The sequence below is a fragment of the Peromyscus leucopus genome, chromosome X (assembly GCF_004664715.2).
Source record: "Peromyscus leucopus breed LL Stock chromosome X, UCI_PerLeu_2.1, whole genome shotgun sequence".
Classification (NCBI taxonomy): Eukaryota; Metazoa; Chordata; class Mammalia; order Rodentia; family Cricetidae; genus Peromyscus; species Peromyscus leucopus.
Genome location: NC_051083.1, coordinates 16,973,044 through 17,000,138, shown reverse-complemented (window position 1 = coordinate 17,000,138; position 27,095 = coordinate 16,973,044). Strand labels below are relative to the sequence as shown.

Below are 27,095 nucleotides of genomic sequence, written 5' to 3'. Positions count from 1 at the left end.
TTCTTTGTAGCCCAGACTGACCCAGAACTCATTATGTAGACCAGGCTTGTCTAGAACTCATGGTCCTCCTGCTTCAGCATCCTAAGTAGCTAGTATTACAAGTGTGTGCCATTGTGCCGGGCGGTGGTGGTGCACGCCTTTAATCCCAGCACTTGGGAGGCAGAGCCAGGCAGATTTCTGTGAGTTCGAGGCCAGCCTGGGCTACCAAGTGAGTTCCAGGAAAGGTGCAAAGCTACACAGAGAAACCCTGTCTCAAAACAAAACAAAACAAACAAACAAAAAAACAACCAAGTGTGTCCCATTGTGACTGGCTTAGATTTATATTCTAAACTAAAGGTCCCATGGCAATCTTTATATACCTTGATATCATGCTATTGAAAATCATCTAAGTGAGCAAGTAGTCAAAGATATTAATATATATACTTTCTTCAATAAAATATGACAGGCTTAGTTTTATAGATTTTAATCTTCTATAAAGAAATGATAATCTGCCAGACAGTGGGTGGCACATGTCTTCCTTTAATCCCAGAATTTGGGAGGCAGAAGCAGATGGATCTCTGTGAGTTCAAGGCCATCATGGCCTACAGAGAAAGTTCTAGAACAGCCAGGGCTAAACAGAGAAACCTGTCTTGAAAAAAAAAAAAGAAAGAAAGAAAGAGACAGACAGAATAGAAAGAAGGAATGAACGAAGGGAGAGAGGAAGGAAGAAAGAGAAATGGTAATCATTTTACTGGCATTGGATTAAGAAAAGATTATAGCCAGGCAGTGGTGACACACGCCTTCAATCCCAGCACTCAGGAGGCAGAGCCAGGTGGATCTCTGTGAGTTCGAGGACAGCCTGGTCTACAGAGCGAGATCCAGGACAGGCTCCAAAACTACACAGAGAAACCCTGTCTCAAAAAAAAAATTATAACAATGGATCAAAAATATCAGAAAAAATATTTATAAACCAGAAGCAAAACAAATATAAGGATCACTTTTAACTTATTAATTGAGGAAATGCCAGACATCACAAAGGAAAACATGGCATTAGAACATATACTATACTACAAAAATGCCAGACTTTTAAAAAGATCATAAAAAGAACACAAATCCAGGTGTGATAACACATCCAGCACTCTGGCTAAGGCAGGAGGATTGCCAGGAATTCAAGACCAGCCTGGGGTACATATCAAGGCCCTGTCTCGAAAAACCAAAGAGAAAGATGCATGAGGGTCCACACAAGTTCAAGGCCAGTCTGGACTACATAGTGAGTTCTAGTGCACCTTGGGCTACAGAGTAAGGCCATGTCAAAAAAAGTAAATAAATAAAATACAATAAATTTTAAAAGAACACAGAATATCATATTTATCCCATACATGAACATATAACTCACAGAGAGGCATCCCATGCCTCGCACTTAATAACAATGTAGTCTGAGAGCAGCATTGTCCATCCACAGAGTAATTCCATTTGAACTGCTGTTTTTAAGTCAAATGTTGAAATTAGCTTAGTGGGCTTCCACAAGGCTTTTTCAATGCATCATTAGTTTTAGTTAACCTACCCACTACTCCTTTATCTCCTCCCCCCCATCCCTGTTTATTCCTTTACTCTCAGCTTGCTCCCATTTCTTTCATTTCCCGTGTATTCTACAATCATTCAAGTAATTTTTTAATTGAGTTGGGAGACAGTAGGCTTCCACACAGTGCTTTATACACCATTATAACCATTGGGTTAGCTCTCTACTCCACTCCCTACAACTCTCCATAATCCTTCACCTCTCCCTGCTTTAAGCCTTTACATCCCCAGTATTCCACCTCCCTGGTTTCATTTTACCTATAATCTACTATCCTCCCTCTCTTAACCTGCCCTAGCTTCTAAAGGGCTCCTCTAGTTTCCAGGCTTCTACTTGTTTTCCAAGTTAAACATGCAAAAGATTTGAAGCTAGATCTATATATGAGAGTGAACATACAATGTTTGTCTTTCTGGGACAGTTACCTCACTCAGGATAATCTTTTCCAGTTCCATTCATTTACCTTCAAATCTCATGATCTCATTTTTTCACAGCAGACTAATATTCCGTTATGTATATGTACCACATTTTTCTTATGCATTCATCTGTTGATGGACATCTGGGTTGCTTCCATTCCCTAGCTATTATGAATAGAGCTGCAATGAACACACTAAATGGTCAAGCAAGTTTTCACGGGAGGGAAGAAACCAACAGTTCTAACCAGCTAGGACACCTATGAACCACAACAATGATCAGAATGGTACAATAAATAGCCTTATGAGTGTAGCAGTACCTTACATATCTTTGTGGTAATCAACAGCTCTCTACTTTGACTTAAGACCCTCTCCACAAGAGGGAAACCATGTCTGTTACTGGAAACCTAGCCAATGACCCAGGGCTAATCAAGTCATGGATCGTGGAGGGGAACCTACAACCACTTTACCAAACCAGTAAAGTGGTAAACCACCACTTTACCATATAATCCCTAACTATACTCTAAAATTTGTTCTTATACCCACCGATATGGGGGATTTGGAGGAAGGAAAAGTAAGAGAAATGATGTAATTATATTATAATTTCAAAAAATAAAATAAATATTTAAAAAATCCTCTCTTGCAACCCAGAACTCATTATCCAGTATGAATTTTTGATACATAAGAAAGAATATGATATAGAAGACAATTCAAAAGAACGATAGTGTTGGAAATGAAGCCTGTTTCCAGAATGACTCTGAAAGTAAATTGTTTGAAGGAATTGGCACAAAATAGTTGCAACAGTTGAACCTAAATTATGAAGACATAAATTAAATATGTCTTTGATTTATGGACAGATAAAGGAATGAAAGAATTGAAGGCTGATATCACAACTAGATTAAGCATCAGTTCCTTGAAAGGAGGCTGTCTTGAGAAATCTTGAACTTCAGTGACCTCAACAGAAGGCAAAGGAATTACATGTGAAATCCCTTAAATAAAAATGTATTGACTTTTCGCTGGGTGGTGGTGCACGCCTTTGATCCCAGCACCCAGGAGGCAGAGCCAGGAGGATCTCTGTGAGTGTGAGCCTAGCCTGGTCTACTTAGTGAGATCCAGGACAGGCACCAAAATAACACAAAGAAACACTGTCTCAAAAAAAAAACAAAAAAATTTTTTTTAATTTATTGACTTTTCAAGAAAAGGAAATGCTAGATATCAAAAGCATTGCAACAGAAATGAAAATCTCTTTAAATGGGTTCGTGAATAGATTGGACACAGCAAAGAGAATAATGGGAAGCTTTACAAAATTGCTACAGAAACTTCCCAAACTGAAATGCAAAGAGAAAAAACATTTGAAAAATCAGACTGTCCAAGTACTGTGGTAGAAAGAGAGTAGAAATAGGGTAGAAATGGGTAGAAATAGATGTAGCGATGTAGATGTAACCAACCGTCTTATTAAATAAGAAACACAGAACCAATGTAAAAGAGAAAGCCAAGAGGTCAGAGCTCAGAGCTAAAATCTCACCCTTCCTCCTGCGGTGGTCCTAGCTTCCCGAAAGAGAGCTATTTCCCTGTGTGTAAGTCATTTCATAGTCATTCTGCCTTCTCATTGGTTATAAACCCAAACACGTGACTGCCTCGTCACTGTCTGTATGTACAGCCCCCCAGGTCTTAAAGGCATATGTCTCAAATGCTGGCTGCGTCCCTGAACACACAGAGAAATATGGGATTAAAGGTGTGCGCCACCACCACCACCACACTCTGTCTATGGCTCTAATAGCTCTGACCCTCGGGCAACTTTATTTATTAACATACAATCAAAATTACATTTCAGTACAATTAGAATACCACCACATTGCACATACACAGTAGGCCTACTGAAAAAAAAATAGAGGCAGAAGAAATGTGTGCTATAATAATCACTTGAACTGGGGAGAGGGCTCAGGAGGTAAAAGTGCTTGCAGCAAGCAGCGAGACCTGAATTCAAATCTCCACCATCCATGTGAAAGAGCTGGATATGGCTGTGCACGGCTAGAGGCCAGCATTGGGAGACAGAAATGGGTAGATCCTGGGAGCATGCTGACCAGCCTCCTTAGCCAAAACAGCAAGCTTCAGGTTTCAGTGTCTGAAAGGAGTAAGGGGGAGAGTGAAAGAATATGACTCTATGTCCTCCTGTGGCCTCTACATGTGTGCATAGGCGTGTACACACACATACACACACAGAGAGAAATAATAATAATGACCAAGAATTTCCTAAAATTAATGATCAAACCTAAGTCCAGAAAGCTCAAAATACACTGAAAAGGATAAATGTCTCCCCCCACAAAAAAGCCTATATCTAGATATATACGCCAAACTACAAAAAATCAAAATGAAAGGAGGGAGAGAAGAGAAAAAATTGTAGGACGTGGTAAAACTAAATTTTTCATACTGGATAGATAAGTCAAATCAAAGCAGAAATAACGTAAAAATCCCCAAGCTTATTGTTGGAATCCTGACTCCCAAAGCAGGAGTATTCAGAGGTGGAGCTTTTGCAAGGTGGTTGGATTGGAGACTCCAACCTTACAAACAGATTAAGTCGTTTGTATATGTATATGTATGTGTATGTGTATGTGTATGTGTATGTGTATGTGTATGTGTATGTGTATGTGTATGTGTATGTGTAATGCCAAATACTTGATGGCATTACTGAGAGGTAATGGAAACTGTAGGAGGTGGGCCTACTTCACTCCATGTCCTGGAAGAATACATCGTTTCTTTTCAGTTCTGGGGGTTGAACCCAGGCCATCTTGCATGCGAAGCAAGCACTCTACGAACTGAGCCTACCCCTTGGAAGCATATATCCTGATCCTGTCCCTTCCTCGCTTTCTCTGTTCCCCAGCCATCGTGAGAGGAGCAGTTTTGTTCTACCAGGTGTTACATGCCATGATGCTCTGCCTTACCTTGGGCTCAAAAGTAATGGAGCTAGCCCACTATGGACTGAAATCTTTGAAATACAAACCTTCCAGTTGATTCCTCCCTATGTATTGTCACAGTGATGGAAAGCTGACTAACAAATCAACAGAAAAAGTCAACAAAATAAAAACTTTGTTCTTTGAAAAGATTATTAAACTCCTAATCAGATAAACCAATAAAAAAAGATACAAATCACTAATATCAAAGCCAAAATAAGAGCTTGGTATGGTGGTACATGCCTGAAATCCCAGAACTTGGAGGGCTGAAGCAAGGGAGTCATTGAGGTAAAGGCCAACCTGGGTTACATAGGAAGTTCAAGACCAGCCTAAGCTATATACTAACAGTTCTGTGTCTACACACTTTATTATAGCCTAGATAAAATAAACTAATAATCCATCAAAAGTACAATCCACTGAAAAACTAGATCATTAAACAGGCCTATATGATTTACATAAACTGGATCAGTAATAAAATTCCAAACCAGAATACACAAATGAGTTCAGTGTATTCTCCTATACTACACATTCAAGCCGAAATCATGTTAGTTCTCTACAATTTCTTCATTCTATGAAGCCAGCATTAACCTACTACCAAAATTACGAAAAGAAATTCTAAGGAAACTATAAACCAATGTCGCTTATTTAACATGGATGTGAAAAGATTGGAGAAATCCTCAGCAAATCAAATAACACTTCATAAAAAGGAGCCATGAACCATGAAAAGACACGAAGGAGCCTGAAATGCGTAAAAATAAGTAAAAGAAGACCTTGTGAAAAGATGACACTGTGATTCCAACGATGTATGTTCTAAAAAAGGCAAAACTGTGGAGACAATAAAATGGGCGTGGCTTCAAGGGACTTATGGTAGGAGAGGAGAATACAATGAACAGGCAGGGCACGGAGTATCCTATAATGGTAGGTGGTGGATATATTTTATTATATATTTGTCTAGACCCATACAATATACAACATGGGAGGAAACCCTGCCAAGCACACTTGTGCCTTCCTACATGTCCAAATACTTAAGAAGGCTAGCTCAAGCCCTAAAGCTCCGGTCTACACTAGACAACCTAGTGAGAACCTACCTCAAAAGGGGGGGGGGGCGCTGGAGAGATGGCTCAGAGGTTAAGAGCACTGACTGCTCTTCCAGAGGTCCTAAGATCAATTCCCAGCAACCACATGGTGGCTCACAACCACTTGTAATGAGATCTGGTGCCCTCTTCTGGCCTGCAGGGACACATGCAGGCAGAATACTGTGTAATAAATGAATAAATGAATAAATCTTTAAAAAAAAGATGGCATGTGTAATAGTGTAGGCCTCTAAACGCAGGCAGCTGACACAGGAAGATCTTGAGGTCCAAGCCAGCTAGGCTCTATAGCAAAACAATATCTCAAATAAGCAAGAAAAAAAGAGCTCTAATATAAACTACGGACTTTTGCAACATATTACAATGTATTAACATTGGTCCATCATTAGTAACAAGTGTGCAACACTAACACGAGAACAGGGAATGCTGGTGTGGGAAGCATATGGGAACTTTGATTTCCCCTCAGCTGTTCTGGTAAACCTAAAACTACTCCCCAAAAAATAATTCTGTTAAAAAAAAGACTTAAGTAGACCAAAGAGAGGTTTAATCATAAGGAAATACTGATTTTAAAAAGCACCCTGTAAGGGGGCTGGAGAGATGGCCCAGCCATTAAGAGAACTTGCTGCTCTCCCAGCAGAACCTGTGTTCAGTTCCCAGCATCCACATGGTGGTGCACAACCACCTGTAACTCCAGTTCAGGAGAGCCAACCACCTCTTCTGGCCTCTGCAGGCACCAGCCATGTACATGGTGCACATACATACTCATAAGATAAAAGAAATCAATGTGGTTTTTAAAGTACCCTGTGAGGGCAGGGCTAGGGGTGAGAGCCAGGAGGACTGAGAGATCCTTGCCTACACAGGGGACTTAAAGCCAGTAGCCTAGGCTACTAGACATTGGGAAGGGAAGAAGGCAGATCTCATAGTTGCCCGTCCTGCTAGTGAATCCTTAGCTGGAGACCATATGTGAGACACTGCTCACCTCTAGGCTGAAAGGAAATAGGGAAACGGATCTGAAGGTTTTATGATATTTAGTCTATAAAGAAGACCACCAGAGTGCCTGGGATTCCTTAAATATTGTTAGGAGCTTCCCTGATATACATGAGTCATGCAAACAACTATTTAGACAAAGGAGGGAGGGAGGGAGGCAGGGAGGGAGGGAGGGAGGGAGGGAGGGAGGAGAAGTGGGGTAGAGGCTGACACACAGGGTCTCTGTCCTTCTTGATGCAGATAAGCTCACCTTCTCTGAACCCTTGCCCAGGTGCATTGCATTGAGATAGCACTAGCACCCAGATAGCAAGGATTAGAGAGGGGGAGCAGGGGAGAAGGAGCAGGACCTTGAGTGTTCAGTATGGAAAAGATATGCTGTACTATAAACCTATCTGAGATCAAGAATGAGAAGTCTTACACTTTGTATGTTTCAGTAGATAAAAAGTCACATCGTGTGACTCACCACCAACTTCAAACTGGAAATTCCATTCCCCTACCCATCTCTTTTGAGGGTAAGAGAAAGCCTATCTTGGGGACTACCACCTGCTCGGCACCGTGTCAGCAGATCCTAAGTGCTCAGTCTGTACTTGAGGAGGGAGAATGGAGGAAGCATTGATTCACAGGTAACTGATCTTCTATAAGAAGTAAAAAGCCCCTCTTACTGTCCTAGAGTAGGTGCTTCACCAAGACAACAATCATATCTAGATGACAAGGACAAAAGAGAGAGGGGGGGGAGAAGAGAGAGAGAGAGAGAGAGAGAGAGAGAGAGAGAGAGAGAGAGAGAGAGAGAGAGAGAGAGAGAGAGAGAAGCAAAAGGCTCTGTCTGAATGTTTGTATCACATGTGTGTACACAGGTACACACTATGTGTGTATGTGTGGACAGATGAAAAATAGTCTCCATTTTCATAGCCTGAGCTCATTTACCCACAGGAATCTGGTGTCTTGAGGGAGTTTAAGCTCCATAGGCCCAATACACAGTAAAGGGGACATCCCAGGCAGCTTAGCTCACTGTAGCACTAAAAACAGCAGGAATTCAATAAATATGTTAGAGGGATGGATAGCCAGAACAAAATACAAATACAAGTGGCCCATTAAAGGAACAAGAAAAATAAAGAGAAGTGGTGCATGGGCTTTTCCTATACATAGGCAAGGCTCAGGGTTTATTATATCTTTGCATAAGCCCAATGCACTGAGAAGATCATTCATGCAAAGCACTCAGGAGACCAAAGCGGGAATATTAGGGAATTGTAGCCAGCCAGACTATATTGCAAGATTTTGTCTCAAAAGCCAAACAAATTAAAAAAAAACAGACAATATTCATGTCAGGGCTTTAAGAACAGGCAAGGGTGAATAAAACCTGGGGTTTAGACACCCAAATAACAGATATGAATTTTATTGTGTAGGAGGAAAGTTCACACTCCTACAGATAAGCATAGGTATGATATGACTCCTCTCCTGCCTTTTAAGTTTTCAGAGAAACACATCTACACTTCTATATATCACACATGTGCATGCACAAGGGACATGTACATGTAGGAGAGAATGGGAAAGCTTAGTTCCTAGCTCCCTGAATGACTATTCTCTCAGTAGGAAACCGCCTTTCACCATACATCTCTCCTCTGGAGAGAAGTCCTGGAGAAAGCTACTTTCCTCAGCAGAACACCCGCAGCACCATGCATGGTACAGCAAGAGTGAGCAACAGACACATGCTAATTGAATTATTTGGTAGAAGAGTCAGGATGATAAGGCTCACTCTCCTGTAATCCATGCACATAGGAGGTGTTTTGAGAATTCACAACTCCAATATGCAATGGGTAGGGGAGAAGGAGCGAGTTCATTGTACACTGTGGGAGCCCACAGAGGTTTCCTAGTGAGATCTGAGCTTGCTTACCAGCAGGGCTGCATAAGAGGATGATTTACCTCCATGTCCTCATCAAGTGTGGGGGTGAGACGGTAGGGGGTATGAGATGAGGTTCTCCTTGACAGCCTGCATGAACATCTATGAGAAAGAGGGGAGTGCTTTTCTTTCCATCCCCTCACCTGACTTGATTCAGTGATTCTAAAACTTGAATATCACCAGAATCAACTGGAAGGCTTAAAATGAATAGAAACTATGTTTTATGACTTGATAGGTCAGGAGTGGAATTCCATATTCTGAACCATTTCCCATGTGATCCTGATGCTGCTGGTTCAGAATCACCAATGTAAATGGTCATTCAAAACATGAAGCATCTGGACACAGCGGCACACATCTGTAATCCCAGTGCTCAGAGTCTGAGGCAGGTGGATCAATCAGGAGACCAAGGCCAGTCTGGAATATAAAACAAGTTCCAAGCCAGTCTAGACTACTTAGCAATATCTCATCTGAATAAAAATGTGATATAAAACTACCCTTTCTAACATGGACGAGTGGATGAAATTCACTTTTCTTTTGGGGTCTCATGTTGCCCAGGCCAGCCTGCAACTCTGTGTAGTAAAGGATGCCCTAGGGAGGTAGACATGCGAGAGTTAGTTCGAGGGACAGAGGCACACAGTAAGATCTTGTCTCCAAATAGGAGTGGTGGTGGTGGTGGTAGACAGAAAGTCCCTCAGTCTGCTGGTCTGCATGCTGAGAACAGGAGACGGATAGCACAATAGGTTCCATATCCCCACTTCCTGTGAGTGAATGAGTTCTCTTCACACAGGCCCATGTGTTTAGGTATACCTGGGAGCATGGGAGGGGGGACAGTTTGAGAAATCTCATCTATCAGACCCTGCACAAAGTCATTCACACAGAATGGAAAACAAGGAATATATAGATCTCAGTCATTCTTTTAGACAGCAGCCTCTGAGTCCATAACATTCAAGGATCTTGGTATGTTAATTAGTCTCCTAGAGGAAAATAGAGTAGCACCTCTGTCCATTTTGATTCTTTCTACATCCTCTGTGACCAACAGAGCTCCTACAATCTAGTAGATACATGAATATTTGTGAAAAGAAGGAAAAGGAACAGGAGTGTGGGCATATACGAGCTCTGTCCCTTAAAGTGGATTCATTGGACAGGACTTACCACTTAAAACAGCATTTATGCTGAGAATTAATGTAGCTGACGAACCAGGTCAGATGATCCATGCAGTGGGCATAAGTTTGTGAATCTTTTCCTCTGCCTACAGTGCATTTATATGGGATTGTGCTAAAACACGGAAGAATCCACGCAGACAGTGTGGACGAAGTCCCAGGCTGTGGTCCACCCATGCAAGCATGGTGAGTGTGAAGCAGCTTACTCTTCCTGAACCATTTGCTCCCTAGAGGAAGGAACCACCTGTGGCTCGTTCTCCTGCAGACTACTACCCAGCCGAGTACCTGCCATACCCAACGAATAGACAAAGAAATGGTGGACGGAGGCTGTAGGTGGGTTCTGTCCTATGTGAAGATGACTCTCACTGGCTGGACCCGTGCCCAGGTGCACTGCATTCACAAAGCACACTCACCCAAGTAGCAAGGGCTAGAAAGGTTAGAGCCCCCCAAAGATTCCTGCACCTATGCTCCTGGCATGTGGGTTCAACAAGAAGGCTTACTCCTCTTGTCCAGTGCATCCACCCAGAGTTGAACTAAAGAAGAGTTTCCCTTACAGGTATCACTGTGAGAGCTAGAATGAAAAGCCTTGCACTTATGTGCAATGTACAGAGTGTTGATAGAGAGTTTACTATGCGCCCATTTGTTCCCAATACCTGTTGGGGTCATAGGTGGTGACAAAGTTCTACCTTTAAAATCCAGGTGAGGAGAGGCCAAATTTGTCACATTCCTTCTTCCAGGAACCACGCCCATTGTATTTGTAGAAGGAAAGAGGATAGGAGGTAGAAAAGATGTAAAGGAAGCAGGCAAGCATCAGATGAGACATGACGCACAGATCTCCTGTCCTCTGTGAAGATCAGGCTCACCTTCTCCAAATCCTTGCCCGGGTGCATTGCATACAAATAGCATTTTCACCCAGGGACAAAGGATTAGAGATGATGAGCAGAGCAGAGGACCCTGTTTGTGTGGTTCTGTACATAATATTTAACTTTCTTTGTCCTTGTCCAGCAAAGCATCACCACCTGTACCGACACCCCTTCTGAGATTTATATATGCATCTGCCCCTAAGAAAAGTTTAGATGGACATAGTCTCTCAGACAAAATCTCTATGTATGCAAAATAGTATCTTTCCCAAATCATACTTGAGAGTCTTGTGGGCCTGATGCATGTTTGGAAGGTAGCAAGAAGGCTGGGATGCACACACATGTTAAAAGAGGGTACAGTGGATGGGGACACTCCATTTCTTTCCAATGCCTTTGTTAAATTCAAAGGTTGTGGAACAGGGGTTATCACCAAAGGTAACAAACCTAATGTGTGCTCCTCATTGCATGATCTGACACATAGCAAGCTGGGAATCGAGAAAGCTCATGCCCCAACAGAAGTCTACAGGACATGATGAAGTTCATTATCCCATCAGAGAATGTGCAGAAGGTCTGGCACCTAAAAACAAAATCACATGGTGGAAAGGAGAAGGAAATGTGGCAGGTGTGATGGACAGGTACGGGCCTTTCACACGCAGAGAAGGCTCAGCCTCTTTGAATCCTTGAACAGGTGTGTTGCACTAAAACAGCACTCACACCTAGGTTCCAAGGATTCGAGAGGGGGAGCAGGCAAGAAGGCTCAGGTACCTGCCCTGCGTGTGTGTATGCGTGTGCACACACATGCATGTGTGTAACAAATGCAATAGAGTCTTGGTCTGTGTAGTGTCATTTATGACTATCCAGACAAACACTGATCTCTCCTTCATAACTCCATGTGTGACTGCAAAATCGCAGTGGAAATAAGAAGTCCATACTGTGACCCACGCACTCTTAAATCATGTAAAGGCAACAGCTGGTAAAGAATTCCTTTCTTCTACCTCAACTGTAAGCTCCACAGGGCAAGGCCAGAGTATGTCTTGTTTACAACTCTACACTTGTAGCCAAGCTCAGAATCCCAGATAGAAGTGGTGGCCCATATGCTTCTGTAGAACACACAGAAGGAGGACATAGAGGTGCTCTGTCCTTTACAGACGCAAAGCTCTGGCTCTCAGAATCCTTGCCCAGGTTCAGATAGCGCCCTCACCCAGGTAGCAAGGAGCAGAGAACTGAAGCAGGGCAAAAGGCTCGAAGTGAATAAACGCACACTCCTCATTTATGATGAGAAAGAAGACAATGAGCTTCACATTAAAGGTGTCTAGGGGAGGAAGGACTGGGGAGATGGCTCAGGTTACTCTGAGTATGCTTAGTGCACAGGCGTGAGGACCTGAGTTCGATTCCCAAGCCAGGCATGGCAGTGCACTTGTAATCATAACATTGGGAGGCAGAGAAAGGTGGATCCCTCGGCCTAACTGGTGAGCTCCAGGTCCCCAAAACCAGGGTAGATGTCTCCTAAGGGAAAACACCTGAGGTTGACCCCTGCACATCCCCCACCACACACACACAGCGACAAAGAGACAGAGACAGAGAAACAAGATGTCTAAATAAACACATATTTTGTTCTGAGAAAAACAACAAAAAATATTAAGCCAGAGATACAAAATACTTTTTTTAAAAGGTGCAAGAGGGAGACAAGGCAGAGGACATTAGCGCACTACGAGGCAGCAGTATATATAGATTAGCATCCTTACCTTTACCACACATCAGAATCTTGTTAAAGTCACTTCAGTTAGCCTGGAGGACTTGGTAATCAGCTTACAGAGGTTCTGATTTGTCTGGGAAAGGGTTGGGGCGATGCTGGTACTTATACTCTGAGGACCTCACCAGTATCATGGATATGGTGGGAAAATTATGGACTTTGGTATCTACAAACCCTAGTTCGAATCTATACTTCACCATATATTGGATTAAGGAATCAACCTGCTTTTCCCACAGTCATGGACTACCTCCTTTAAACAGGACCAAGAAAATGAAATAAAATGCAAACCTAGAGTGGAGCACAGTACCTGGTACGTGGCTATTATTATTTTTACTACTTAGGCTCCCATTTTTGCCTATATGTGTCTGAATGAATATGCTTTTTAAGATAGCTGTCATACCCCGACATGCAGAAGCCATGTGACTATCTGTGACTGGGAGCAGCTGCAGAGGACAGTGCAATGACTGACTCTGGGAATTCTCCTTCAATCTTCCTAAATCAATGAAGTTCACATCCCTTCACATGAGGGATATGAAAGACAACGTCAGAAGTTTCACTCTCCTACTGTGTGTCACAGAAAAGGTGGGTGGGTGGGAGGGAAGGAGGGAGGGAGGGAGGGAATATAAATTAATGATAGAGAATAAGCCATTTGCCCTACAAATATCAAACAAACAACAAAAGAAGCCTTACATGCTCACAAGCCTCTACATGCTGTACACCTAGCTAAATGTGGTTCTCTTTCATATTTATTCTCCTATCTATCCAGCTTATGCATAAGCATCTACATGAGTGTCTATGTATGTATAAAAGTAACAGACAGTATTAGCAAACAAGTATACCTTCCTCTAATAGCTACATCAGAGATGAAGACAAAGATAGCCTACTGCCCTTCCTGAGAGGTGTAAGAAAAAAAAGTAGGGTAGCATGACTTTGTTCCTGCTTACCTGTCATTGGGACTCTGCATATACATGTCCACACCCCCAGGTGCCTACATGTGTTGAGGGATGGGGTTTGATGCTTGGCAGGGGGTGGGGGGTGGGGGGTGGAGGCTAGAGTACATAAATTCATTCTGCAACATTCCAAGCTTGTGTGTGAACCTACAAAGTGAGAATGATTTTCATCCTCCTGTATGTATCTGCTAGTCAGTATGCTCAAGGGATTGGGCTGCCCAACTCACCACTGGCTCCATACATCAGCAAACTGGCATATAATAGGAACTATAGACATATACCACATGATGCTTTGGTAAACCACAAACTACATATACAATGGTAGTTTCATAAGATTACATCACCTAGTGATACCACATCCCTATTCGTTTAAATATACACTCCTGTGGTGGTTTGAGTGAAACTGACCCTCACAGGCTCACATATTTGAGTATTTAGTCCCTAGTAGGTAGAACTGTTTGGGGAAGCATTAGGAGGTGTAGCTTTGTTGGAGGAGCTGTGCCACTAGGGGGTGGACTTTAAGCTTTGAAAACCCCATTCCAGGCCCAGGCTCTCTCTTGCTCTCTCCCTCTGCCTGCAATTTGCAGATAAGATGTAAGGTCTCACCTCCTACCCCTGGCGCCGTGCCGGCCTGCCTCCTGCCATGTTCCCCACAATGATGGTCATGGACTTGCCCTCTGAAATGTTAATAAGCCCTCAATTAAATGCTCTCCTTTATACGTTGCCTTAGTTATGGTTTCTCTTCACAGCAATAGAACAGTAACTAAGGCAACTTCATAACATTCACACAACGACAAAGCACCTAACAACCATATTTCTCCGAAATTCCCATTGTTAAGCAATGCATAACTATAAATATACAGACAGGCAAGAGAGGGAGGTAATTGCCTGCCATCTTTAAATGAGACCCATCTTTTCTGAATCCCAGCTCCATGTACTGCACATAGAAAGCCCTAGCAGCAGGTATCACAAGGAAGGAGCAAACAAAAAGGCTGGATCCCAAGGGTTGCATGGAGAAATTAAGACAAAGTTCACTTTTTACAGCCCCCAAACACATGAAAGGAGGCTTTATGAGAATAAGAAATTTTATTCTTAGATACAAGCTTACTACACACAATACATTCATAACCCCTCATACTTTGCCTACTTTTGGATATGCAAATCCAAAGGATGCTCAAAAACCTCTGTGGAAGTAACTAGGTGAGGTGATAAATGCATGCTTTCTTCTCTGTGCAGAAGATGCTTGCTCTCTGTGAATCCTCTATCAAGGTGTTAAGGGTTAGAGAGGAAGTACCCAGACTTGCATACAATTCATTCATGAGAAAGAAGACCAACTACTTCTCACTACCTTCACCATTACCACGTTGCTCCAACCCTCCATAAGACCTCACACCTATAGTATCTCAGTGGCCTCCTACTCCATCTCTGGAATTTTTGCCCTTCTCCTTATTTGCCACAGAACAGTGAGAATGAATGTTGTGAAACAAAAGGCATATATACAGCCCCCAATAACTCTAACTTTGAATTGTAAGAAGAACTTGAGCTGAATAGTATTTTTTGTCTATTATTATGAGTATCAAGACAAAGCAACTGTATTAGTTAGGGCTTCTATTGCTGTGAAGAGACACAATGACCATGTCAACTCTTAAAAGGAAAAACATTTAATTGGGGTGGCTTACATTTTCAGAGGTTTAGTCTATTATCCTCATGGCAGGAAGCAAGGCAGCATGTAGGCAGATATGGTGCTGGAGAAGGACCTGAGAGTCCTACATCCTGACTCACAGGCAACAGAAAGTGGTCTGAGATACTGGGTGTGGCTTGAGCATATCTGAGACTTCAAAGCCTGCCTCCACAGTGGCACACTTCCTCCAACAAGGCCATATCTATTCCAACAAAGCCACACCTAATAGTGCCACTCCCTATGAGCTTATGGGGGCCAATTACGTTCAAACTACCACAGCAACTACAAAACATTTTGTTGCTATTGTTGCTCTGATCATGAAGACGCCTAAAAACAACTGCCAATCCAGATGCAATGAGCACCCTGATGCCCATATAATCTATGGCCTCTGAATATGTTGTCTGACTTAGAGAAACAAATGCTTCTTGAAGACATATCAGATGTCAGGGGTGGAAGAAGAGATGATGACATGAGTAGGAAGCGTTTTTTGCATCCCCAAAAGCAGAGAAGTTATCAAATAACCACTAGGGCCAAAGAAATGAAGGCCAATTATGTCTGTCTTTCTGAGATAGGGTCTCATGTAGCTGAGAGTGGCTTGGTTCTCACTAGGTAGCCCATGGTGGCCTCAAACTTGCAATGATATTCCTGCCTCCACACCCAGTACAGGATTACTGACATATGACACCATATTTGAAGATGCTCACACTGGCAGAAGATGGAACATTTGGGCTTCCCTGGGGAGAAAAACTGCAATGAATGAAAAACTAAATAGATTTAAATCCATGTGTTTATCAAAATAGTTTTTTGAAAAATCTGTCTTTGTAATATGCTAGTGAACGAACTCATTATTTATAGTTCTGATAAAGAGAATCAAGCATTTACATTGTCTTTCTTATAAAAACTGTACTAATAGGAAATCAAAAAGTAAATGAGGGAATGTTTTACTTTACAGATGTAACCCAGCTATTAAAGGGAGAGTGAATAATGGAACAAGAATGCCATCATTTGACAACTGCTAACAAAATAATGGCTCTAGGATTTGAGCATCAATGGCAAACTAACACACAGAAAGACCCAGTGTCTCTTAATGGAGGCAATTCTTCCCTTCCCACAAATTAAGCCCAAATCTAATCAGGCTTTTAGATACAACTCTCAATTAACAGGAAATACAAAGAAAAGGAGCCTGGAAACCACATCAGAGGAATGTGCTCAAAAAAATCCCATACTGTAGAAAACCATGCAGATATGTGGCCTATTTTCTTCCAACAAATAATTATAAGGAAAGAAAAATATGGGGGGACCTTAGAATTCAAAGGCACTTAAAATACCTGCCAATCAAATCAATGCAAGGGCCTTACTTAGATCCTAATGTATGGTATCTTTGAAAGAAAAGGAAATTCGAACAAAGGATATGTGATGTCAAAGAACTGTTGGTAATTCTCTTTAAACATGATAATGGCACAATGCTTTTTTTTGTTGTTGTTGTTAAGAACAACTCTTACCTTGTACAGATTCACACTAATCATCAGTTCTCTTTCCTCCATCTATGACTGAACCCTCCAACACACTTCTGCTGCTTCAATGGCTTTGTTGTTCTCAGAACACAGTAGGCCTTTCCTGAAGACTCTATCTGAAACTGAAACTCCATCACATTCCCTACTAATATTGTTCCATTCATTCTACACCCCTTTTCTTGCTTTTTCATTCTCTAGGGCACTTATCAGCAAATGACACACTTTGTGGTTCACTCATTTTGTCCACTGCCTTCTTCTCCCTACTAGGGCAGAGATTGTCTTGGTTAGTGGTGTATGCATGGTGTATAGGGAAGTAGCCAAAATAAAATAGATAGCTCAGCAAGTATTCACTGAATAGCCCACCACACAAATCAGCTGTGAAGCCTATGTCTAGAACAAAATGAGAAAATGCTCAAACTTTCAAGAGAAAAAGTTTTAGTATTAAACAAAAAAAATACCCAAATAAATTTCTAAAAGCCATCATACACTTCCCTGTGCAAATAAGTGTACATGTGGGAAGGCATGGCATAGTGGAGGAAATCCACTTCCTGAAACCTAATGTATATGTGAATGAATGTATCAAAAGAAGCAGGTGCAAATTCCCTCACAGTTGAGGTTTGAGCATATTAGCTAGATGGCTTTTTTTTCCATCATAACCTATGTGTGAAGAGTCCTGAGAAGGTTCTCTCTACTCTCCTATATATAGGAGAGGCAAGACCAGGTCAAAAGATTTCCCTTCTTTGTAGGCTATAACTATCCCTGAAGGTGAGGGTCCATATTCTGTACAGAAAAAGTAAAATAAAATAAGGGTAAGAGGGCTAGAAATGTAACTCAGTTGATAAAGAGTATTTGCCTAGAATGCACTGAGCCCTGGGTTTGATCCTCAGCATCACAGAAACCAGGTGTAGCAGTGCATACCTAACAATCCTAGCATTCAGGGGGGTGGAGGCATGAAGATAAGAAGTGTAAGGTCAAGCCAGGCATAGCTACTCAAGCCTTTAATCCCAGCACTCAGGAGGCAGAGGCAAATAGATATCTCTGCGAGTGTGAGGCCAGCCCGGTCTACAAAGTGAGTTCCAGGACAGCCAGGGCTACACAGAGAAACCCTGTCTCAAAAAAAAGGAAGGAAGGAGGGAGGGATAGAAAGAAGGGAGGGAGGGAAGGAGGGAAGGAAGGAAGGAGGGAGGGAGGGAGAGAGGGAGGGAGGAAGGGAGGGAGGAAAAACAGAAACAGAAGTGTAAGGTCATCATCCTTGCTATGCAGGAATTTCAAGGGCAGCATGGGACACATAAGGCCCAGCCTCAAGAAGGAAAAAAGGCGAGAGCAGTCTTCTTCTCTGGCACGATATATGCATGCCTGAGGTGGGGGGAAAAAGACAGAGGGCTGTTCTGTTGGGTGTATGTTTTACGTTTGTGAAGGTGTGTCTATGCATATGTGCGCCATGCACAAGAGAGCAAGGAAAGCTGAAGCTCACCATCCTGCAAACCCTGCATGTGGGAGGGGTTTTCAGAGAGCTCACCCTCCACCATGCAAGGGATGTGAGAGAGGGAGCAGGGAAGGGCTCACTCTCTTGGCACAACATGTGGGTACTTTCTATGGAACAAGCAATAGAAAGCAGCCCAGGGATTGCACATAAGCAACAAACCAGCTACATGAAAACCGATGGTGGGTAAGGCAGGAGGGACACGCACATGCTGACCAAGAGGGGCACACACAGAGGCAGGAAAGTCACCTGGAAGAGATGGCAAGCAGCAATGGTGCATGCACATATGTCCCACACAGGGAGCATATGAGAGAGGGGCTACATGTCCTCGGGGCGGATAGATGTATATGCACTCATGCCTGTGCACAGGAGAGAGAAGAGAGGCTTGCTCTCCTGCAAGCCTTGGGTGTGGGAGGGTAATTAAGACGTTCACAGTCCTACACTCAAGGCATGAAAGAGAAAAAGCAAATCTGTAGGCTTGCTCTCCTGTGTACACATTTGCATGCATGGACATATGTATTGTATGTGGGTCCTAAAAGGTGTGACGATTGCCCTAGACACAGTGCAATGAGAAGGTGCATTTGTGTACATTCACATACATACCTTTAGGAATGCTCACTTTTTTCTATGGACTATATGTTTTTATATTCTTTTTATTTCTTTTCTTTTTTTGTTTTTTTGTTTTTCGAGACAGGGTTTCTCTGTGTAGCTTTGCGCCTTTCCTGGAACTCACTTTGGAGACCAGGCTGGCCTCACAGAGATCCGCCTGCCTCTGCCTCCCAAGTGCTGGGATTAAAGGCGTGCGCCACCACCGCCCGGCATTTCTTTTCTTTTTTATTCCTAATGTCAGTCAAGTATTCACTCTTAGAGTATTAAGCACTTTTTATATATAACTAATTTGTTCTCACAAATGTCTATGTCCCCTGTTCTACAGATGAAACAATACCAGGCCACACATAAAGGACAAATAGCAATAACAGTTAGGATCTGGATGTGGTAGTACACCCCCATAATCTCAGCACTAGGAGGCTGAGGCAGGTGGATGGCAAGTTGGATGCCAGTCTGCTTTATACTGTGTGATCCTGACTCAAAGCAAAATAAATATCAATAAACAAACGGAAAAAAAGAAATCTGAGAATCTGTAATGTGAGTCATTAGAAAGAGAAACTGAAAAGTAGGCTATATCATCTGATCACATTTGTGTGTTCACACAAGAGTTGGAGCACAAGGTCTTACACTGTTGAGCCCAGGGAAGAAGTAATGAAGGTGTAAGTAATGGAGGCAGTGAGAAGTGGGATACAATCACCTTAGACATACATTTCAAAAGCATAGCCAACTACATTTTATAAATGCCTTGGCCTTGAAGAGTAAACAGTAAATAAATGTCAAAAATAAGTCCAGAGACTTTAGCCTATTCTAATCTTCTGCAGCTTTGCCTTGAGCAACTGGAGAATGCGATATGAGTTATACAAACTGGAGGAGAAGCTGGTCTTTTGAAAGACAAAGGATGAAAATGAGGACTTCAGCTTTGGATGCATTAAATTTTTACATGCTTATTAGACATGTGGGGCAGATGTCAGTATACAAAAACACATGGAATTCAGCAACATAAATATGAAAGCCGTCTATGCAGGAGGTATTTACAGCTGCAAGCCCAGAGTAGCTGAAGCTTGATGAGAAGTGGAAAGAAGTCCAAAACTATGGTAGATAATCTTCATTATCTTATCAACTTGATCGGATTCGGAATCACCTTGGAGACACATCTCTAGGCACATGAGTGAGAGTGTTTCTAGAGAGGCTTAACTGAGGAGAGGAGATTCAACCTGAATGTGAGTTGCACCATCCTATGGGCTGGGGTCCTGAACTAAATAAAAAATCAGAAAGAAAGCTGAGCCCCGGCTTTGTTTCCTGTATGTAGATGCAATGTGATCAACTGCTGATGCCCCTGCCACCACCATGTCTTCCCTGCTGTGATTGACCATATCCCCTCAAACCATGAAACAAAGTAACTCCTTTCTTCTTTAAGTTGCTGTGTCACAGCAACGAGAAAACTCACTAATCTACCCTATCTCACTAATGTTCAGAAGTCAAGATAAAGGAGAGGAGCCACTAGCACAGACTGAAAAGCTTGGATAATCAAGATGGTAGAGTGCTGTAAGGCAGGTATGGCAGTTGGTAGAGCTGTCAGTTTACAAGGGGTAGCCTTGCTGGAGGAAGCAGATCACTAAGGGAAGACTTGCAGGTTTCAGACAATCATGCCATTCCCAGTTAGCTCTCTAGGTTTGCACTTGACGGTCAAGATCTAAGTTCTCAGCTAGGTCTTTCAGTTGCCACACCTGCTGCCTCTGTCCTCCATAGGCTCTCACCCTCCAGAAACGTTAAGCCCAAATAAACTCTTCTGTAAGTTGCCTTGGTCATGGTTTTCTCTAACAGCAATAGAAAAGTACCTTACAGCGCAGGTAAGAAATTTCAAAGCAGAGGGAATGATCAGTTAGTTATCTGATGATCTATCAACTAAGATGCCAAAATGGTCTGATGAACTGAGAGATGTGAAAAGCACTGAACCTTGATAAGGGTAATTTTAGTACTATCTGAAGGTTAAAACTTTGCATAGGAGGTGTTTAATAAAGAGTCAGCAGGCCTGGGGGTCGTGAACGAGCATGCATGAGGTTGCCTGGCATGCATGAAGCCCTAGGCTAAATGTGGGGAAATAAGGCTGAAGGAAAGGCTGCTGGAAAGGGAGAAGGGAAGAAAATGAAGAAGAGGGAGGGATGAAGAAAAAGGGAAGTGGGGTGTAAAAGGTAGAAATGGATGCCAGGCCTGGTGGTGTACACCTTTTATCCCAGCACTCAGTAGGCAGAAACAAGTAGATCTCTGTGAGTTTGAGGCCAGCCTGGTCTACATAGAGAGTTATAGGACAGCCAGGGCTACACAGTGAGTCCCAAATCAAAAACAAAAAAAGCAAAGTAGAAATGGAGGCAGGAAAGGATTTCTATAAGGAGGATAAAGGAATGTGTAGAAACTAGGTTTGGGGTTTCTCATAGAGAAGGAAGTGCTTTTTTAACTTGCATTTTTCAGCAATACTTGGTTAATTCTTTGAGAATTTCATACAGTGTATTTTGAGCATATTCACCCCAGTTCCTCCATTACTACCTTCCAAACCCTCCTACCACTTCCCACCCAACTGGAAATTATTTTCTCTCCTTCCACAAGTATTTTTTTTAACTTAATAACTTCTTCTCAGATGGACAACTTGTAAGTACAGTTAAACACAAACACTCGAACACACAAAGAGGTACAGATGCAGGAAAAAGAGGGACTCAGTTGCTGGAGCAACACATTGAGTAGGGATAGGGGCTGGGGTCTACCACACAAGTGGAGGATCTGACTGTGGCTACATATGTTCGCAGTGGAGGGGCTAGCCTTGGCTGACAGGATTATCAGAAAGCAGAGCTCACATTCAGGCACATCTGTTAGTGACTGAAAGACACTGGAAGAGCATTGGAAGCCCTCTACTGATCTACCTTCTTCAGGGAAAGGGAAGGCAGGGTCAGCAGCTATGAGAGGAGGTGAAGGAAAGAGCCTGACACTGGAGGCTGGAGGAGAAAGGGGAATTGTGAAATCGATACCCAGGAAAGCGTTTCTTAAACATTTCCAGATACTGAGACAAGGCAGGTATGATACATTTGCTCTGAGCTAAAATTGGTTGAGCCAAACAAAGCATATGGAGTAAGGAATTTCAGTATGTGTTAATCTCATTTTGTGTTTCAATTTTTACAACCCTACAAGGTTAGTACTAGTTAACCCCATTTACATACTGTGAAAATTGAGACACAAGGTAAATTGCTAATCCAAGATCACAATCTAGTAATAAAACAAGACAGAATATTCCTACATCTCACTTTCAAGACAATGGGCCTATCCATCAAACCCCAAAGCTTTGTATACTCACAGGAATATGAGAACCAAAGGTGATATGGATCTACTTTCTAGAACACTGTGAGTGGAGGGACAAAATGGAAGAGGAAAAAAAACAGTAGGAAATCTGGAGGGAGTATTGGGCGTATAGTTCAGTGGTATAGCATATGCCTAAGATGTGCAGGGTCATGAGTTCAATACCCTGTAACCACCACCAAAAAAAACAAAACAACACAATAAAAGAAAGCTCAAGGACCTGTCATAAATTGTGTGTGTCAGTCAGTGTTCTGTTACTATGAAGAGACACCATGACTAGGGCAACTTATAAAAGAAAGCATTTCATTCAAGGCTTGCTTATAGTTTCAGAGGGTTAGTCCATTATCATCATGGCAAGGAGCATGGCAGCACACAGGAAGGCACGGTGCTGGAGAAGTATCTGAGAGCTTACATCTGATCTGCAAATCACAGGCTGACAAAGTCAGGCTGGGCCTGGTGAGGGCTTTTGAAATGTCAATGCCGACAAGCAGTGATGCAACTCCTCCAACAAGGCCACACCTACTCCAACAAGGCCACACCTACTCCAACAAGGCCACACCTACTCCAACAAGGCCACGCCTCCTAATCTTTTGCAAACAGTTCTACTCCCTGGTAACTAAGCATTCAAATATATGAGACTATGGGGCCATTCTCATTCAAACCACCACAGTGTATATGCATGTGTGCCAAATGTATGGGGGGGGTGCAGAGAGAGACAGAGAGAATGCATATGTGTTTGTTTCAGAACGAATTTCGTTTTTTAAGTTCATTATCCCATAAAGCATGTTTGTAGGTAAAGCACTCTGAAAGTGCACTAGGCTAAGAAGACAGGAGCCCAGCTCAGGAAACTTATACATCTGTAGACCCCATATGTGGGAGACAATCAAGACAGCTCACGCATCAACATGTGAGGCATGGAAGACAAACAAGTAGGATCTCTTCTTGTCTCCCTCACTGACATAAGATACACATGGACATTTGTGGGGCATTTACCCACCACCCCCACAGCTTCCCAGAGTTTTCTTGAGTGCAATCAGCAGGAAATATTAGATAGAAGGATTTATAGCGGAGAATATTGCGGAGATAAACAGATAGAAAATAAAGGATAGCCTCGAGAGGGCCTGGAACCTATTCCAACGGGCCCGGACTGTCTCTGGTCCAGGGTTTTTATAGAGACGCCAAGGGGTGGAGCAAAAGACCTCCTCCCCCAGCACAGCCAAGTGCAGGCCATCTCAGACACCTGCACTCAGGCCCGCGGTCCTGATCATCCTCTATTCAGACCTGCTGGGTAAAGCCACGAGGAACCCCAGAACGGGCTCCCACAGACATTGGAGTGAGGAGGCCTTATTCTCATAACTTTGGGTGTATCATCTGTGTGTGCATCATCTGCACCCGAGGCTGAGGACGGTATCATAATAACCAAGTCTACAAGAAAGACACTAAAAATTCTTGTCTTGATTGCTTCTAGGTAACAGAAAAGGGTTATGGGCTCTGTTCTGTTGTTGTTTCTGGTGTGTGTGTGTGTGTGTGTGTGTGTGTGTGTGTGTGTTTGTGTACATTAGAAAGTTCACTCTCCTATAAGTTCCATATACATGAGGGGGAGTTGAATGTAAAGTGTCCACACTTTACATTCAACAAATGTAATTAAGAGATACAGAAAGAAAGCTAAGAAGGAGACAGACACAGATGTGGAATCTTCAATTAAAATGCTCACTTTTGAGGAAAACTATGGTAGAAAATAGATCAGAGACTGAAAAAGCCATATGCATGTGCTGGGGAGCTAAGGTACCTAGTATATTGTGAAGATGGAACTATACAACAGCAACACATACCAGACAAAGATACTAAAAGTGCTATTCAGTCTCTCTGAGTGAGCAGAATTCCACCTCAACCTTTAAATCCTGAGTTCTTTTTTATTATTTATTTATTTTTCTATTATCAGCTTGATACAGTATAAATTCTTATCCTAACAGTGAAATGTTTGTTTGAGGCTTGCCCAGTTAATTGAGTAAAACCAAAACTTAGTATGAGCCACAGTCATCCTAGGGTCCCCCCTGCTATATAGCCTCACTGGTTCTGTGGGTTGCAGTTTGATTGTTCTTTGCTTTATATCTAGAATCCACTTATGAGTGAGTACCTACTGTTATGCCAAATCACGACCCCAAAGAGACCACTGAAGACCGTGGATGTCCAGAATGCAACAGCAAGGTTTATCCTATAGATACAAGTCTAGTCAGGGAACTCATTCCTACACCCAATAGAGTGAGGCAGGGAGGAGTTGCTCTTTCTTTGTGAGGCTAGCTATTTAAAGGCAAAAATTGCAAGCCCTTCAGGGCGGTTGGGGGGATTTGGCATGGGTGCAACTCAGATTGGTTTATTTTTATTTTTGAAGGTCTCTGTTCTCTTTTAATTGGGTGAGGGTATGTAACCTTTGAATTTACTGGTTGGGGTTTACAATGATCATTTTAGGGGCTGTGGGGGCGGGGGATAGATCTACCTCAAGACCCAGCCATACCACTCTTGGGCATATACTCAAGGAATGCTCAATCATACCACAAAGATACATGTTCAACTATGTTCATAGCAGCATTATTCGTAATAGCCAGAACCTGGAAACAACCTAGATGCCCGTCAACTGAAGAATGGATTAAGAGAATGTGGTACATATACACAATGGAGTACTACTCAGCAGAGAAAAACAATGACAGCATGAAATTTGCAGGCGAATGGATGGAACTAGAAAATATCATCCTGAGTAAGGTAACCCAGACCCAGAAGGACAAACATGGTAGGTGAAAGGACCAAGCAGATGCCATAACAGGCTGCTCAATCTTCTCGCAGAGATCAGGCCTCAATTTCAGTTTCCTGAGACTTGAGCAAGCAGTTTCTGGGAGGGCCATGAACAAAAGACATAGTCCTTGCAGTAGCTCCCTTTCTGCACGTACTCTGACTGCTCAAGGTTCAGCCAGTTGTTTACTGTCTGGGATCCCTCACCGACTTAAATCTATGTGCATAAGTCAAGGACAGAGCCTGGGCCACTGAGCCAGCCCCCAGAGTCAGTACGTGCAAGGCCAGCCAGCCCCCATGGCAGCTCAAGGACAGAGACTCCAGAGTTCTTTAGAGGGATAGAGATCAAGATAAAGTTTCTCTTAGTAGCTTTGAAAGAGTCGGTGCCTGAGGGGAACAGAATCTCCTCAGGCCACGGCCCTTGCAGCCTGGGCAAACTGCTGCTACAGCAGCGGAGTTGCAATCTCTGACTAGGACAGCCGTCATCCACTGTAAATAATAAAAAACAGTTAACAACACTTTCTAACACCAGGACAGAATTAGCCCAGATAAAAGGACATGCTGAACTAGAACTACTCACACAAAGCAGCAGGTAAAAAAAAATACAAGAATGCAAAACTGCCTGCTATAAACCAAATGGGTTGGAATAAAAAAACAACCAAAAGCATGGGAAAGACCATATGTCAAGAGAAGGAGATAGAATGCTAGAGGGTAAGGCAGGGCATATAGCAAATGCAAAGGCACTAAAAAAACTAGTTTGGCAACAGTAGAATGTTCTTCCAGGGAGAAGGTGAATAATGTCAAGGCCATGTTGCAGTCCTGAGTTGCTATAATAGGAATAACGAGCTGGACTATCACTATGATGAACAACCACTTAAGAGAAAGAATTTTAGTTGGTTTGATATTTCTCTTAATGGATGAGTCCATTTGAATGCAAAGAGAAATACAATAAAACTAACTTCCATTCACATATCTACAGAGTTTACTGCTTGGATAAAACTAAAATCAATAGTATAATTTTTAAATGACTGACTTAAAATCAGTTATTCAAGCAAGGCTCCTAGTCCAGATGGGCAGGAGGGTTCTGAGGATAGTATGCAAATGACAAGGCTGGGTGTGAGAGAGCTACAGGCAATGGGCAGTCCCAAAGTTTCTTAAGCTGCAAAATAAATTGCTCCTTCAGGAAGTTTAACCTATCAGCCAGTGGAAATACAAACATGCACTGGGAAAACAGTCCTCACAATCTACTGATAAGAGAGTTTAGGAATGATTCAAAAGATTTCAGAAACCCATTCCTGAACTGGCAACTCATTCTGCCCAGTTTTATGAAGAGGAATTTTGCAAACAGTCTTTGGAATAAGTCCTGAATAAATATGATAGTCAAGCCAATAGAACTGAGATGAGTGTGAAGTATATCTTCAATGAGCTACAGACCTTGAATGATCAAGCTTGAGCTTGATTACAGAAGAAAATGCCAAAGACAGGGCTGAAGAGATGGCTCAGTAGTTAAGAGCACTTACTGCACAAACATGAAGACCAAAGTTTGGGTCCCAGATCCGTATAAATGGATGCTCCCACATAGGCCTCTAACCCAAGCACTGAAGGGAACAGAAACAGAAGGAATTCTGGGGCTTGCTGGCTGCCAGCCTAGGTGCATTATGCAACATCCCTATTCAGTGAGAGATCCTGCCTCAAAATAACAGGTGGAAAGTAACAGAGGATGGCGATCTCCTCTAACCTTCTTACATGTATAGGTGCAAGCACTTGCACACACAAGTGCACACAGAATGCACACACACAAAAGAAAATACAAAAAAAGTAAATGCCATGGACTTTATCATTAACACAGAAAATGAATCAAGCCAAGAATTAGATCATCAGCAAGGGCTGGGGGTGGTCTTAGTACCCTTCACTAAACTGGCTATTGCTACACTGTGATGAATAAACAACAGAATACTGTATGCTGCACATACACCAATGTATTTTGCTGCCCTTGGTCCTGGGCAGACTATCTATACTGTGCTGGTAATCCTCCAAAAAAGTATATGAAACACTAATTAAT

At 42.5% G+C, this 27,095-nt stretch overlaps 1 protein-coding gene across 2 annotated transcripts in view; it reads right to left on the bottom strand.

Annotated features, from left to right (window-relative positions):
• Clcn5 (chloride voltage-gated channel 5) overlaps nt 1–27,095 on the bottom strand; it is a 172,492-nt gene that overhangs the window by 73,156 nt on the left and 72,241 nt on the right. The gene's annotated exons all lie outside the window — the stretch shown is intronic.